The sequence below is a fragment of the Schistocerca serialis genome, chromosome 2 (genome assembly GCF_023864345.2).
Source record: "Schistocerca serialis cubense isolate TAMUIC-IGC-003099 chromosome 2, iqSchSeri2.2, whole genome shotgun sequence".
Classification (NCBI taxonomy): Eukaryota; Metazoa; Arthropoda; class Insecta; order Orthoptera; family Acrididae; genus Schistocerca; species Schistocerca serialis.
In genome coordinates this window covers 850,397,259-850,412,543 of record NC_064639.1, presented here as the reverse complement: position 1 = coordinate 850,412,543, position 15,285 = coordinate 850,397,259, and the positions used below count along the sequence as shown (strand labels likewise).

The 15,285-nt window shown below is 44.7% G+C and overlaps 1 protein-coding gene across 1 annotated transcript in view; it reads right to left on the bottom strand.

Moving 5' to 3' along the window:
- The window catches only part of LOC126458136 (sialin), a 388,874-nt gene extending 378,766 nt beyond the window's left edge, over positions 1 to 10,108 (bottom strand). Inside the window, exon 1 of the mRNA XM_050094978.1 lies at positions 10,003 to 10,108. The gene's annotated coding sequence lies outside the window, so the exon portion shown is untranslated. The remainder of the gene's footprint in view (positions 1 to 10,002) is intronic.
- Between the last annotated feature and the right edge of the window lie 5,177 nt (positions 10,109 to 15,285).

The following is a 15,285-nucleotide window of genomic DNA, read 5'->3' as shown; positions in this document are numbered from 1 at the left end:
ACACACTTTTTTTTGGGGGGGGGGGGAGGGGGGGGGGCAAGCAGTGTGCTGCGCTGTCGGTTTTAAAGATAAGTTGTACATTTTATATTTGTGATAGTAATTTATAATATTTTGCATAAAATATACGTGCTATTTTGGGGTAGTGAAAATAAGAAGTCTTGCCGGTAATGCTAGGCTGTGTGGTGGAAGTGCAATCCGACGGTACGCCCTGTACGTCCACCTACTCCCACGCACGCTGCAACTTTGGAACAGTTTCGCACGTATTGAGGCGCCACGGCGTCGTACTCAAACCAGCTCTGCTGAAGTCGATTTCCGCGACAGCTCGACGACCTTGATGGAGGAGGCGGGCCCCCAGTAGGTAATAGCGGTTTAATTCATGTCTCTTTATCTCGCTCTCGAGGTGGCACTGGACGCGAACGATAAGATCTTGCAGTATTTACACTGGGTAAACCGTTAAGGCGTCAGCTAACTCTTTCCTATGGCGTTATCTGTAGAAGAGAGCTCATGAACGTGATGCATGACTTACAATGGACGTAGAAATAATATTGACAAATCAGACATAAAAACAATCTGTAAAAACTCGTAGTATCACACGAGAATGACTATGGGGAGGGACAGGAGTGGGGGAGGAGGGGGGGGGGGGGGGAAGTGGTAAGTCAATGACCACATCACTGTTTCCAACAACTTAGTCAATTTTTAAAATTAACCTTCTCGCTTTTTAATACTTTCTTATTAGTTTATTAAAAGTAAATTCTATAATATTAAATGTTATATAAATATAATTGCGCTCTTTCTGAAGAGTACGTTTGTTCGATTGGTATAATCTACTAGACAGCTTGCACTACTTGCCGAAAGATAATTTGCACTTCCTTGTTTTACGTTTCGTATTTCTCGTGTTGTAAAGATTCTTCTACTGAACAGTTCAGGTAAGCATGGCCTTAGGATTTTACTAACAGGTGAGAATGATGAAATAAGTTTTATCTCACGCGGACAACTATTGTAAATTTGTGTCGTACTAGTTGTAATGGCACTTTAATAAGCCGACGACCTTACTGACTGGATATGGTACTTTCCCATTTGGCTTATAACATGTTCATGGATACCGAAGTTTTTAATTGTGTGTACAACAGACAGAACAACCAGGGAATATGGACAACGGAGGAAATGTACGTTTTAAGACAGCTAAAGCAGGGATTTTACGTCCGTCTGTTTCGTGAACAGTGTGATTTGCGAGCCAGATACAACCGACAAGTGTCGCTGGAGCGCGCTGCGATCGCGTATACAACATTAAGGCACACGTACCACAGGCACATGTCGCATCTTTTCTGATGGTGCCAGTAGCACGTTGCAATCGGTACGCTCCACGTTGACGTTCGAAGGAAGGCACAATCCGTGTGCTAACGACTTAAGGAACCACGATTAGAGTGTAACGTTCCGTCGACAAAGAGATTATGATTATCAGAGACGGAGCACAAGCTCGGAGTGGAGGAAACACGGGGCAATGAATCTGCTATACAACGTGCTTTTGCACGAGAACCAGCTCTGAGCACTATGGGACTTAACATCTGAGGTCATCAGTCCCCTAGAACTTAGAACTACTTAAACCTAACTAACCTAAGGACATCACACACATCCATGCCCGAGGCAGGATTCGAACCTGCGACCGTAGTGGTCATGCGGTTCCAGACTGTAGCGCGTAGAACCACTCGGCCACAGCGGCCGGCTGCACTTCCTCATTTCATCGATCAACTGAAGTATTTATTTTGTTATCCATAGTTTCTTTTCAGTTATCATCTTTGTACCTATGTTTTCCTTCCCAACTTCTGTGATAGCCCTTTTTCGAGAAGCCCATTCCTCTTCAACTGTACTTCCTACTGAGCTATTCCTTATTGCTGTATCTATAGCCTTAGAGAACTTCAACCGTATCTCGTCATTCCTTAGTACTTCCGTATCCCACTTCTTCGTCTATTGATTCTTCCTGACTAATGTCTTAAACTTCAGCCTGTTCATCACTACTATATTGTGATCTGAGTCTATATCTGCTCCTTGGTACGCCTTACAATCCAGTACCTGATTTCGGAATCTCTGTCTGACCATGATGCAACCTACCTGAAATCTTCCCGTATCCTCCGGCCTTTTACAAGTATACCTCCTCCTCTTGTGATTCTTGAACAGAGTATTCGCTATTACTAGCTGAAACTTGTTACAGAACTCAATTAGTCTTTCTCCTCTCTCATACCTTGTCACAAGCCCATATTCTCCTGTAACCTTTTCTTCGACTCTTTCCCCTACAACTGCATTCCAGCCCCAATGACTAAGATTTTCATCCCCCTTTACATGCTGTATTACCCTTTCAATAGCCTCATACACTTTCTCTATCTCTTCATGTTCAGCTTGCGACGTCGGCATGTATACCTGAGCTATCGTTGTCGGTTTTGGTTTGCTGTCGATTCTGATAAGAACCACCCTGTCACTGAACTGTTCACAGTAACACATTTTCTCTGCCCTACCTTCCTACTCATAACGAATCCTACTCCCGTAATACCAGTTCTGCTGCTGTTGATATTACCCTACACTTATCTGACCAGAAATCCTTGTCTTCCTTCCACTTCACTTCACTTCACTTCACTGACCCCTACTATATCTAGATTGAGCCTTTGCATTTCCCTTTTCAGATTTTCTAGTTTCCCTACCACGTTCAAGCTTCTAACATTCCACGCCCCGACTCGTAGAACGTTATCCTTTCGTTGATTATTCAATCTTTTTTCATGGTAACCTCCCCCTTGGCAGTCGCCTCCCGGAGATCCGAATGGGGGACTATTCCGGAATCTTTTGCCAATGGAGAGATCATCATGACACTTCTTCAAATACAGGCCACATGTCCTGTGGAAACAAGTGTCTTTAATTTAGTGGTTTCTATTGCCTTCTGCATCCTCATGCCGTTGATCATTGCTGATTCTTCCGCCTTTAGGGGTAGTTTCCCACCCCTAGGACAAGTGAGTGCCCTGAACCTCTCTCCGCCCTCTCTGACATGGCCGTTGGCAGAATGAGGGTGACTTCTTATGCTGACGTCTTCGGCCGCCTATGCTGAGATTCGAACCCGGGACCGAAGACGTTTTGATTATGAATCAAAGACGCTACCCCAGAGAACGGCTGCAAGGTTTTAATGTATCACTTCTTTAATAGCAATGCTATTCGCAATACATTTTGAAGACAGTATCCACATACGAAAATACCTGCAAAATTATAATATTGTGCGACGCGTTCTCCACGTGGGAGACCGATTCTTTAAAGTAAGTATGATATATTTGACGTATTAGGGATTTTTTTTTCCATTTTGCCTACTTCTCTACGTGCTAGGAAGGGAACGTACATATCGCTTATTACAATTATTACAATACAAACAAAGATAAAAGTCTGTCGTGATTTTTTTTATTTTACCATGCGTAGTTAGTATTCCATGAGGCTTCGGTCTTTCAGCCGTATAACGTCGAATAATGTCTACGTCTTGCCTCGATATTTTGGCTAACAACCACCCGGCCATCTTCAGTTCACTAGAAGATGGTTGAATGTTCGCAGCAAAATGTCGACGTTTCCTGCTGCAATACTGAAATCTCATGGAATGTAAGTGAGTTATTAGTGTATGTATGTACGAGTATGTGTGTATGTATGTATGTATGTTCAACATCTTCTCCTAAGCCACTGGACTGATTTCAACCAAACTTGGTACACATGTTACTTACTATCTAGAAAGAAATTCTTTGGGGTGATAACGTGGAGAAGGGGAGAGAAAGGGAAGAGGAGGAAATGGGTAGAGAAGTGGGAGAGAAGGAGTTGGACAAAGAGACGGGGGTGGAGCAGTTGGACAGAGGGAGAGGTGGAGAAGTACAGAGCGAGGGCCAGGAGAAGACAGAGAATGGAGGATAGAACAGGTGGACAGAGAAAGGGAGAAGGAGAATATGGAAAAAGAGGGAGAGGTGGGAGGGGGAGGGTTTTTATTTAAACGTATGGTGATTTTATACAATATACATACGATATAAGACAAGTGATTTTATACAATACACATATGATATAAGACAAGATTAAACCTTAAAGTCCGTGTTTTTCAACCAATTAAGCTGGGTGTGGAAGTGAACGAGTCGTCGGGAATTGCAGGGTATGAATGAAGTGGACAACGTTGGACTAGACGTTCAATTGTCTGCTCTTCTTCATTACATTCACACATTGGTGAACTGATCCAGCCCCATTTGTACCTGAAGTAGTTACAACAACCATGTCCAGTCCTTAACCTGTTGAGGCGGCACCAGAGGGGGAGGTGAAGAGATGGACAGAGAGAGGACGAAATAGGAGAGGCGGTAACAGATGTTCCGAAGGTCGACAACCGCATAACTGCCTCGTTTAGTGTGTCTGATACAGCGCATCCGGCTGCGAAGCCAGACCGCACAGCCGGCACCCCACGTTCCAGATTCCCCTCACGCAGACGGTGGGCTAGCCACTCCCTCCTCTGGCTGCTGGCCACGGCAGCCTCCAGCGGTCCAGTGGCACCACACCTACACTGGCGCCAGTGTCTGGCGTGGCTCAACCAAGCGCGCTTGGCGGCGTTTCATTGCAGCTACTACTTCCGTCACTCTGATTTGGTCATCACTTCGCAGTAGGAAAACATCTGCTCCCTGCTAACTGCCGTGCGTCGCGATTGGCGGCGGGAGTGGCGTGATTATCACTTTCCTGTTCCATTGCAAACGGCTAGCGGAAACAACTGCAGCTTGCAAACATCCACACAAACTTTAATTTCACGGTAAGCATGCGAAATATTTTTAGAGGGAGTAACGTTTTTCCTTGCTCGTCTTCGAATGAACCCTCTGAATTTCAAGGTATGTCCTTCTGTGAGGCACGTCTTCCCAGTAGCATCTCACGCTGAGCTTTTCGAGAATTGCCGTGATGCTCTGAGTGGTGGCTAAAGAAGTCGCCAGCGAACCACGCAGCTCTCTGAATTACTCCATACCTTTCGTGAATCACACGTGATAAAGGTTGCACACTAGTGAAAAACACTTAGAGGCTGGTCGCACGAACGAGGATTTCATCAGTAATCTTTTTACCCACATCCGCAGCCGACGACGCTCTATACTGGCGAGGCACGCCGGTTCGAATCATGATGGTGGCTGAAATTGTAATCGCCGGTATTTGGCTGGCAAGGGTAGGAGAGGTGGTGACGTAATGTACTGATCACAGTCTTTGCGTCAGTGTCCTGGTTCAAATTCCAAATCTCTCTGCAGTGTCTCATCAAGCTAGATCATATGACACTGTCGAACATGATCCGTCTGCCGGACGTGGGTTAAACTCGACGGCTCCCTTGCTACTATTCTAGAGTAACAGGCTATGTGCTGCCACCCTCTCCCTTCCCTCATGTCGTCAAACAACACAAACATAACACTACATTACACACGCATCCATCAGACTCACCTACACATCCAAATACACATACGGCACAACTACCGCATATCCGCACGGAAACAGGAGTCAATATGTGCGGAGGAAGAACCCTCCGACGGGCAGTTGAACCCACCCTGTTCAGGACTGAGCCCCGAACCTTTGAATCCAGCCAACAATGTCATGCGACATTTGCATATTTTTAGTGATGTTGTTCATTGGAGAGTTTTTTACTTAGGGAATTTTTATGATTGCGGTGTGGCGTCCTGTAAACTGATCCCAGACAAAACTGCGGCCAGGAGAGGGCGAGGTGTTTCAGCTGATGAAGATGACCACAGAAGCTCGAACAAAAACTACAATGCCAAAATTTTACAAAAATGGTTCAAATGGCTCTGAGCACTATGGGACTTAACTACTGTGGTCATCAGTCCCCTAGAACTTAGAACTACTTAAACCTAACTAACCTAAGGACATTACACACATCCATGCCCGAGGCAGGATTCGAACCTGCGACCGTAGCAGTCGCGCGGTTCTGGACTGCGCGCCTAGACCCGCTAGACCACCGCGGCCGGCAAAATTTTACAACCGGAAAACCGGAAGTCAAAATTTTACAATCGGAAGTAATATATATATATATGCGTTAAGTATATATATATGCGTTGCCACAACTAAAACGTCACGGGTAGGCACATATATAGCTGGTATATGCTGTATGTAGCTTTTCTTCCCATTCTTAGCGTTACATGCACACGTCCTCCATTTATGACTTCGAAGTATGTCAACAACTTTTCACTATAATTATAATTTTGCATATTATTGTTGTTACTGCCAAGTGGAAGATACCTGATATCTAGCGAAACCGACGATGCTTGTCAGTTGCTAAATATGTATGTGATTGGATATACATACTAAATTCCTACCCCCCCCCCCCCTCTTTCACTCTGCCATCTTCTCCTCCATTCTCTCTTCTCTGCGTTGTCACAAAATTTTTACCAGTCAGCAAATCTTCTGAAACCACAGCATATAAACGTATCTACAAGCCCAGAATTTAAATCTAGTATTTCCTTCACTTGCAAAGCATACTTCCCAATAGCCGGCCGGAGTGGCCGCGCGGTTCTAGGCGCTACAGTCTGGAGCCGAGCGGCCGCTACGGTCGCAGGTTCGAATCTTGCCTCGGGTACGGATGCCTGTGATGTCCTTAGGTTAGTTAGGTTTAATTGGTTCTAAGTTCTAGGGGACTGGTGACCTCAGAAGTTAAGTCGCATAGTGCTCAGAGCCATTTGAACCATACTTCACAATAAATATAAAATAAAATACTTTCCATCCTCGTGGTACAGCATGATACATATAATGTATATAATATGCGTTGCCACAACTGAAACGTCAGGGGTAGGCACATATATAGCTGGTATATGCTGTATGTAGCTTTTCTTCCCACTCTTAGCGTTACATGCACACGTCCTACATTTATGACTTCAAAGTATGACAACTTTTCACTATAATTATAATTTTGCGTATTATTGTTGTTACTGCCAAGTGGAAGATACATGATCACTAGCGAACCCGACGATGCTTGTCAGTTGCTAGATATGTATGTGAATTGGATATACATACTAAATTCCTACCCCCCCCCCCCTCCTCTTTCACTCTGCCATCTTCTCCTCCATTCTCTCTTCGTTCATCCCCTCCTCTTCTCCCTTCTGCCTGTGCATAGCTAGCTCCCCCTCCCTCTGTCCATACACTCCTCCCTATATTCATATACCCACCCCCTTTCACCTGCACCCTATGTGCTGTGTGTCCCTCCCCCCCCCCCTCCCTCGTCTCACTATCGTCTTACCGCTCTATCTGACCTCGAACCTTGTTTATTATTATTGCAAACGAAATCTTGATTGGGAATTGAAATCGTTGAAAACGAATAGGTAAGTCGTTTGGCATCATTGGTATACGGGGACATAAGAGACACCTCTTCTGCTGCTGGATCTGTGAGAATAGCAGCTTCAACTAGTGTTCAGCACGATTTTTTTTTTTTTTTTGCTATGTGAATTGATAGGCTTACATACGAGTAGTTTCGGACTATTCAGATTCTGTAGCAGTATTCTAATCATAAACCGATAAGCCATAAATACAACTTTCCTGTTTCGTATTAAAACCGACTTCAAGGAAGAAAACACAAGAGCAGTTTGTTCTGATACAGTTTTTGTTTAAAAATAGGGGCTGACCCGAAATTCCGTTAACATCTGAAAATTCAACACTTCATGGAATAACATAGGTAGAGAGGTAAAAGCTGACGTACTTGAAATGATATGGGGCTTTGCTGAAACCAAAGAAAAGTGCATTAATGACCAACAGATGGCGTTACGGTACAAAAGCAATAATTAGCATAACAACTGATTTTTAGAAAAGAATGTGTTCCTTAGAACGACTGCTCAACATATCGGCCTTCATTTATCAACAATGGCTCTAGTTGGTGGACAATGTGCGAACAGCACTGTACAGCATATCAGTAGATATGGTGAGAAATTGCTGTCAGATTATGTCTTTCAGCATCTCTAATGACGTCGGACGATCGCAGTAGACTTGCAATTTCAGATAACCTCTCAATCAATAAGGACACGGATCGATGTCTGGGGACCTGGAAGGCCAAACGTAACAGAATTGACGGTTCAGCACGCGATCCTCACCAAACGATGGGCGCAAGAGATCTTTCACACGTGCACCAGTGAGGGGTAGAGAGCCATCCTGGATGAAAGTCGTACCTTCCAGCAGGCTAGGAATGATGCTATTCTGCAACATGTCGGCGTACCTCTCTCCCGCCAAGATTTCCATGCGGCGTCACGGGCGTGTAGCTGACCGACGCCATTGTCGCTCGTTTTTGTTTTCAATAAAACTCCATGTCATTTCAGGCATGCGTGTCAATTTCTACGTCTCTACCTACATTATTCTATGAATTGGTGTGTTTTAAAATGTTAATGGACTTTTCAGTCACTGTGTACATATGAGAAAAATCTGTATGGGAGTAACAATTTCTCTAATGGTTTAAATGCGCTAGTATCGTAGTTAAAACTGTCTGCGAGAAACAAACCAAAACCACAGACATTCACAGCAGAGCACAGTACAGAATTTTCTTTCTCGCAGTCGGTTTTAACAGAAAACCTGTAGATTGCTATTTACAACATTGTATACCTTATGCCCACATGAGAGTATATTGGAGTATCGAGTGAAAACTTGAAGCAAGCCGGTCAATCACTTTCCGAGATTTTTGGTAACCACGTTAAACAACAAATTTGTACATAGCAGTACAGATTATGATATTGTATGTTAAGTAAGATATATTTTAAAACGGCAGAGTACGAATCAATAAACAACATATGTAATCAGAATGAGATTTTCACTCTGCAGCGGAGTGTGCGCTGATATGAAACTTCCTGGAAGATTAAAACTGTGTGCAGAACCGAGACTCGAACTCGGGACCTTTGCCTTTTGCGGGCAAGTGCTCTACCATCTGAGCTACCCAAGCGTGCACCCACGCCCCATCCTCACAGCTTTAATTCCACCAGTACTTCGTCTCCTACTTTCCAAACATTACAGAAGCTCTCCTGCGAACCTTGCAGAACTAGCACTCATGGAAGAAAGGATATTGAGGAGACATGGCTGAGCCACAGCCTGGGGGATGTTTCCAGAATGAGATTTTCACTCTGCAGCGGAGAGGGCGCTGATATTAAACTTCCTGGCAGATTAAAACTGTGTGCTGGACCGAGTAGCTCAGATGGTAGAGCACTTGCCCGCGAAAGGCAAAGGTTCCGAGTTCAAGTCTCGTAGGGACCATGAAGATAAAATGCGAGAGACCTCGTACAGAGGCTTTTAGACAGTCGTTTTCAAAAAATAGTTCAAATGGCTCTGAGCACTATGGGACTCAACTTCTGAGGTCATCAGTCCCCTAGAACGTAGAACAACTTAAACCTAACTAACCTAAGGACATCACACACATCCATGCCCGAGGTAGGATTCGAACCTGCGGCCGTAGCGGTCGCGCGGTTCCAGACTGTAGCGCCTAGAACCGCACGGCCACACCGGCCGGCCAGTCGTTTCCCCCCCCCCCCCCCCCCCCCCCCCCACACACACACACTATTTGCGATTGGAATATGTGGCTTGCGGAGTTTGTATACAGATGTAGATATTACTGAGGAAATAACTGAATGGAGAACAGATTGCAGCTTTCAATTAGTCCGTGGCGCGCGCTAGTGTAGCCGTGTAGAGACGTCCGCGGGTCGGTCTGACACATAATTTCAACTCGTGCCGTACAATGACCAAAACGTATACTCCGAAGAAACTGTTGTACCGTCGTAAAGCCGTATAAATGATTCCATTGAGTTCAGAGGTTTCTCAGCCTGCAGCCGCGTCATGTCTGAAACGAGAACTGAAGCATCAGAAGACTCTACACGTGGTCCTCCGAAACAGGCGGACAGCCGCTATACACTCGCTTTTCAGTAGCGAAGAAATTTTCGTCGTTCACTAAACGAGACGGGACAAAGTTACGGCATCCGCGGGTGCTGCTCGCGACTCTCCCGCGCTTACCTGTGGTGGGCTGTGGGGGCGGGCTGCCGTCGCTGTGTGTCCGGAGCTGTGGCGCGCTCCGCAGCTGTTCCGGTCGCGGCGCGCTGCTATAGTGTACTGAGTGGCGTGCCAGCTGGCCGCGGCAAACACGCCGCGTCTACCCCTCCCGCCACGCCGGTGGCGCCGCCACGCGGCCGGCGCACGCACCTCGGCGTTCGCGCCCAAAACAAACACGCGTGGCGGATTAATGGCCGTAGCCCCGGGTCTTAATTTAGGGCGCGGGCTGCCCAGCCCTGAACTTTCACAGCGTTGCACAAGTCCTGCCGGGGCGGCATTTAATCTGTGACAAGTTTTAAAAGGACTGCCTCACTGGCAGGCATTTCACAGATCAGTACCGCGCGGATATTTTCATCGCCACTTGCTGTCAAAAGATTTGACGTGCAGAAAGCTGTTTGTTTCTAAGGACGTGACAGTCCGAGGAAAAGACTCTCACCGAAAATCTATGTCAGCAGTGATATATTAGAATAAGTTAACCCATTTAAACGCAGCGATAGCCGCATGCTGTGGCCTCACGTGATACGAAATCGTCAGCATGAGCGAGTTCCGTTGTGCGCGAAAATAATGTGCCAGCCAACGGAAGCACGACCCACAACAAGACCAGAGGCCGGGATGGCCGAGCGGTTCTAGGCGCTCCAGTCTAGAACCGCGCGATCGCTACGGTCGCAGGTTCGAATCCTGCCTCGGGCATGGGTGTGTGTGATGTCCTTAGGTTAGTTAGGTTTAAGTAGTTCTAAGTTCTAGGGGACTGATGACCTCAGAAGTTAAGTCCCATAGTGCTTAGAGCCATTTGAACCATTTATTTGAACTGTTATAAATATGTTACTCCAAGGAAAGCTTCGAGCCAGACGGCCGTGCTGCGTGCATTCAACTGGCACCAAACAAAATCATTTGCGTCTTCAATGGTGTCAAACGATAGCTCACTGGAGGGCAGCGTGGAGGTCTGTTGCGTTTTTTGGTGACACCGGCTTCTGCCTCGTCGCCAGTGTGTGTGAGACTAGGGCCTCCCACTGGTAGACCATTCGCCTGGTGTAAGTCTTTCGATTTGACGCCACTTCGGCGACTTGCGCGTCGATGGGGATGAAATGATTATGATTAGAACAACACAACACCCAGTCCCTGAGTGGAGAAAATCTCCGACCCAGCCGGGAATCGAACCCGGGCCCTTAGGATTGACATTCTGTCGCGCTGACCACTCAGCTACCGGGGGCGGACCTCGTCGCCCGTAATAACCCGTGTTTTGGTTAGAAGAAGGCCGATAGAGGGACTGCAACCAACCTGTCTGCATGCTAGACACACTGGACCTTCTAACAACCCTACCACAACAAAAGTCAAAATTTTAATAACGATTGTGGTGTTGCTCACGCTGCTAAATACTGCATTTTCGGGCAACAACAATCATATTATGTGGCAGGTGTCATAAGAGCACAGTTAATAGTCATTTCATGTAATAATCAAAAGACTAGGCACTCATCTTTTTGTGTTTCCCACGCAGGTCTCGTCGTAAAATCATGGCTCAATCGATGGAAATCTAGGTGGTTATGATTCCAAGCTCGGATGCAAATAGGCCTACGTTTTATCCTGCTATATTCAAAAGTTTTATAGATGCGCTTCACAAACCACTTTTGGAGATTACACTTTTGGTGGACAATGGTGATGTAGAAAATAATCAGCACTCCGAAATTAAGTTACACTTCCTTTTAATTGCTTTTATTGCAATATCACGTAAACACAAAACATCACTTCACAATACAAAACATACTTGAAAATATCTTCCTCACATTTTATAAGCCAACTACAATATGCATCTTTCCAACATGACGTTCAAGACTTCACCTTTTCAAGGTCCGACTCTCTAACAACTTAACAACTAACTAACTATCGCTTACGCGCCCAAAAATCAGAGTTACAAGTACGTCAAAGATCGCAGTGACAAAAGAAAGAATACACATAAGAATAATATCATTGCAATATAAACATACCGATGTATCAAAAGTGAAATCAAATCTGAATGTTGTCTCAGAAATATGTTAAGTAGTTAACAGAAATACAGTAGAATATTACCGGTATCGAGAGGTTCAGGTGAGGTACCATAATGGCTACGTAATTCAAGTACCATTACAACCTACACCTGAAATTATGGTCTGCGGTGCGACATCGTATGACAGCAAGAGCTCTCTCGTGGTTATCCCACGCACCATGATTGCAAATTTGTACGTCACTCTGGTGATTAGACCTTCTGTGCTTCCGTTCATGAACAGCATTCGAGGGATGTTTTCCAACAGGTTAACTCTCGCCCACATACTGCTGTTGTTATCCAACACGCTCTACAATGTGTCGACGTGTCGCCTTGGCCTACTCGATCGCCAATCGAGCACATACAGAACAGCACCGGATGCCAACTACAGCGCCATCCACAACCAGCATTGACCGTCCCTGTATTTACATACAAGGTGCGACAGGCATGGAACTCCATCCCACAAACTGACATCCGGCACCCGTGCAACACAACGCATGCACGTTAGCATGTTTGCATTCAATGTTCTGGCGGTTACATCGGCTATAAATGTATCAGCATTTCACATTTGTAGTGGCGTATCTCGCTCTTACACTAACCAGTGATCTTGTCATGTTAATCACTTAAATATGTTGCCTAGACACACACATTCCCGAAGTTCCATTATTCTACATTGTGTTTTGGTATCGCGATTTTTTTCCATTAGTGTATTAGAATTAAGAAGAGAAATTAGAACTAAGAAGAGAAACTGAAGAAGCAAGAGAAAAATGGATGAAACAGAAATGTGACGAAATAGAGAAAATGGAGCGAGAGGGAAAGTATGAAATGATGTATAGACTGGCTAGTCAGATAGTTTTTGAACGTAAAAGAAAGAGGAATAACATGGAAATAGAAAGAGCGGATGGTACTCTAGCAGAAGAACCACAGGAGGTTTTGAACAGATGGCAAGAATATATTGAATGTCTGTATAAGGGGGATGAAATGCAAAGCGAAATTGAGGTTGAAGAGGAGCAATATGTGCCGGAAGATGGAAAGGGATTTACCGTCTTTGAAGCAGAAGTAGAAAAGGCGCTGAAGGAGATGAAGAATAGGAAGGCATGTGGAATAGATGATTTGCCAGCAGAACTGTTGAAGAGTCTGGGAAACAAGGCAAGAAAAGAAATAGTCTACCTCTGTAACGAGATTTATGAAAAAGGGAAATTGCCTGAGGTCTTCGTTGCAACAGTTATGATACCAATAGAGAAAAAGAGAAACACTAAAAAATGTGTAGAGCACCGGACCACCACTCTAATTTCTCATGCAGTTAAAGTCTTGCTGAGAGTGTTGAATAGAATGTTATATGGCAAGCTGGATAGAGGGATTGCAGAGGAGCAGTTCGGATTTAGAAGAGGAAAAGGAACAAGAGATGCTATTGGCCTGCTAAGAACTATAGGGGAAAGATATATGGAAAAGGGTAGAGAAATCTTTGCTGTTTTTATAGATTTAGAAAAGGCATTTGACAGAGTTCAGTGGAACAAGCTGATGGGTATTTTGAAGCGAAAAGGAGCAGAAAGGAAAGAGAGACGACTGATACAGAATCTATATTTACACCAGAAAGTAAGGATAAGGATTGGAAATGAAATGTCAGAAGGAAGCAGCATTCGACGAGGTGTTAGACAAGGTTGTTGCCTTTCCCCACTGTTGTTTAACGCATACCTTGAAGAGATTATTGCGAAAAACTTAGATGGGAAAAGAGGAATATGTTTTGGTGCAAAGAGAATAGAATGTATAAGATTTGCTGATGGCATGGTATTAGTGGCAGAAAGTGAGCGGACAGTGAATAACATGGTCAAAGATTTGTATTAAGCTTGTGTGGAATACAAGATGCAAATAAACACAGCAAAAACAAGGAGTATGGTCATCAGTACAAGACGCAGACTGTCCAATATTAAAATAGGACAATCTACCATTAGCCAAGTAAGTGAATTTAAATATCTCGGAAGCACAATAACTGAAGACTTGAGATGTCACCAGGAGGTGAAAACTCGAATTGCCATAGCGAAGGAGGCATTCAACAGATAGCGGAGACTCTTATGTGGCAAATTAGATAAAGGACTAAGGAAAAGGCAAATGTTTTGTCTGGAGTGTGGCACTATATGGGGCAGAAACATGGACGCTGAGACGAGAGGATGAAAAAAGGTTAGAAGCATTTGAGATGTGGATGTGGAGAAGAACGGAGAGAATAATCTGGATGGAAAGAGTGAGTAATGAAAGAGTATTGGAAAGGGTTGGTGAGAGAATATGTCTGCTGAAGTTTGTAAGAGAAAGGAAAAAGAACTGGTTGGGACATTCATTGAGAAGGGAGTGCTTGCTAGTAGATGCTTTGGAAGGATTGGTTTGTGGGAGAAGAATGAGAGGAAGAAGGAGATACAAGATGATAGGCGACATAAAGGGAAGAGGAAATTATGCAGACCTGAAGGGGATGGCAGAAGACCGAACAGCCTGGAGAACTACCGTGTGAAAACCTGCCTTTTGGCAGAACACTGATGATGATGAAGAGTGTAATAGAACAAGTTAATACATTTACACCCAGCCATAGTCGCACGCTTAAGCCGTCGGCACACGGACCGTGCTGTCGCACGTCAACGTTGAGCGTGCCGAGTTCAACATTCTGCTGACAGCTCAGAAACGACGCGACTTGTGCATACGGTGCGTGGGCCCCAACGTGGTATACGCGACCGCAACGCGCTCCAGTGGCAGTTGTCGGCCATATCTTGCTCGTAAATAACATTGTTTACGAAATGGACGGGCGTAAAATTCCCATACCAGCTCTTTTAAAACGTACTTTCTCCCTTGTCCATATGCTAGTCAGGTTGTACTGTCTGCAGTATATATAAATAAAAACTTCAATATCCGTGAAAATTAGCCAAAAAGGAAAGTAACACGTCCAGTCAGTAAGGACATCGGCTTATAATAGTTCCACTACAAGTAGTGCGACACAAATTTACAGTAGTTCTCCGCAAAAGATAAAAGTTATTTCATCATTCCCCCTTTTTAGTAAAACCTTAAGATCATTCTTATTTGATTACTGTTTCTACTCGGTAGCAGAATCTTTACATGTGAATTAGAAAACTTAAAAGAGAAAAGGGCAAAATATCTTACAGCAAGTAGTGGAAGGTGCTCTATAGATTAAGCCAATCGAACAAACTCATCCCTCACACTTATATTTATATACCATCGAGTATTATAGT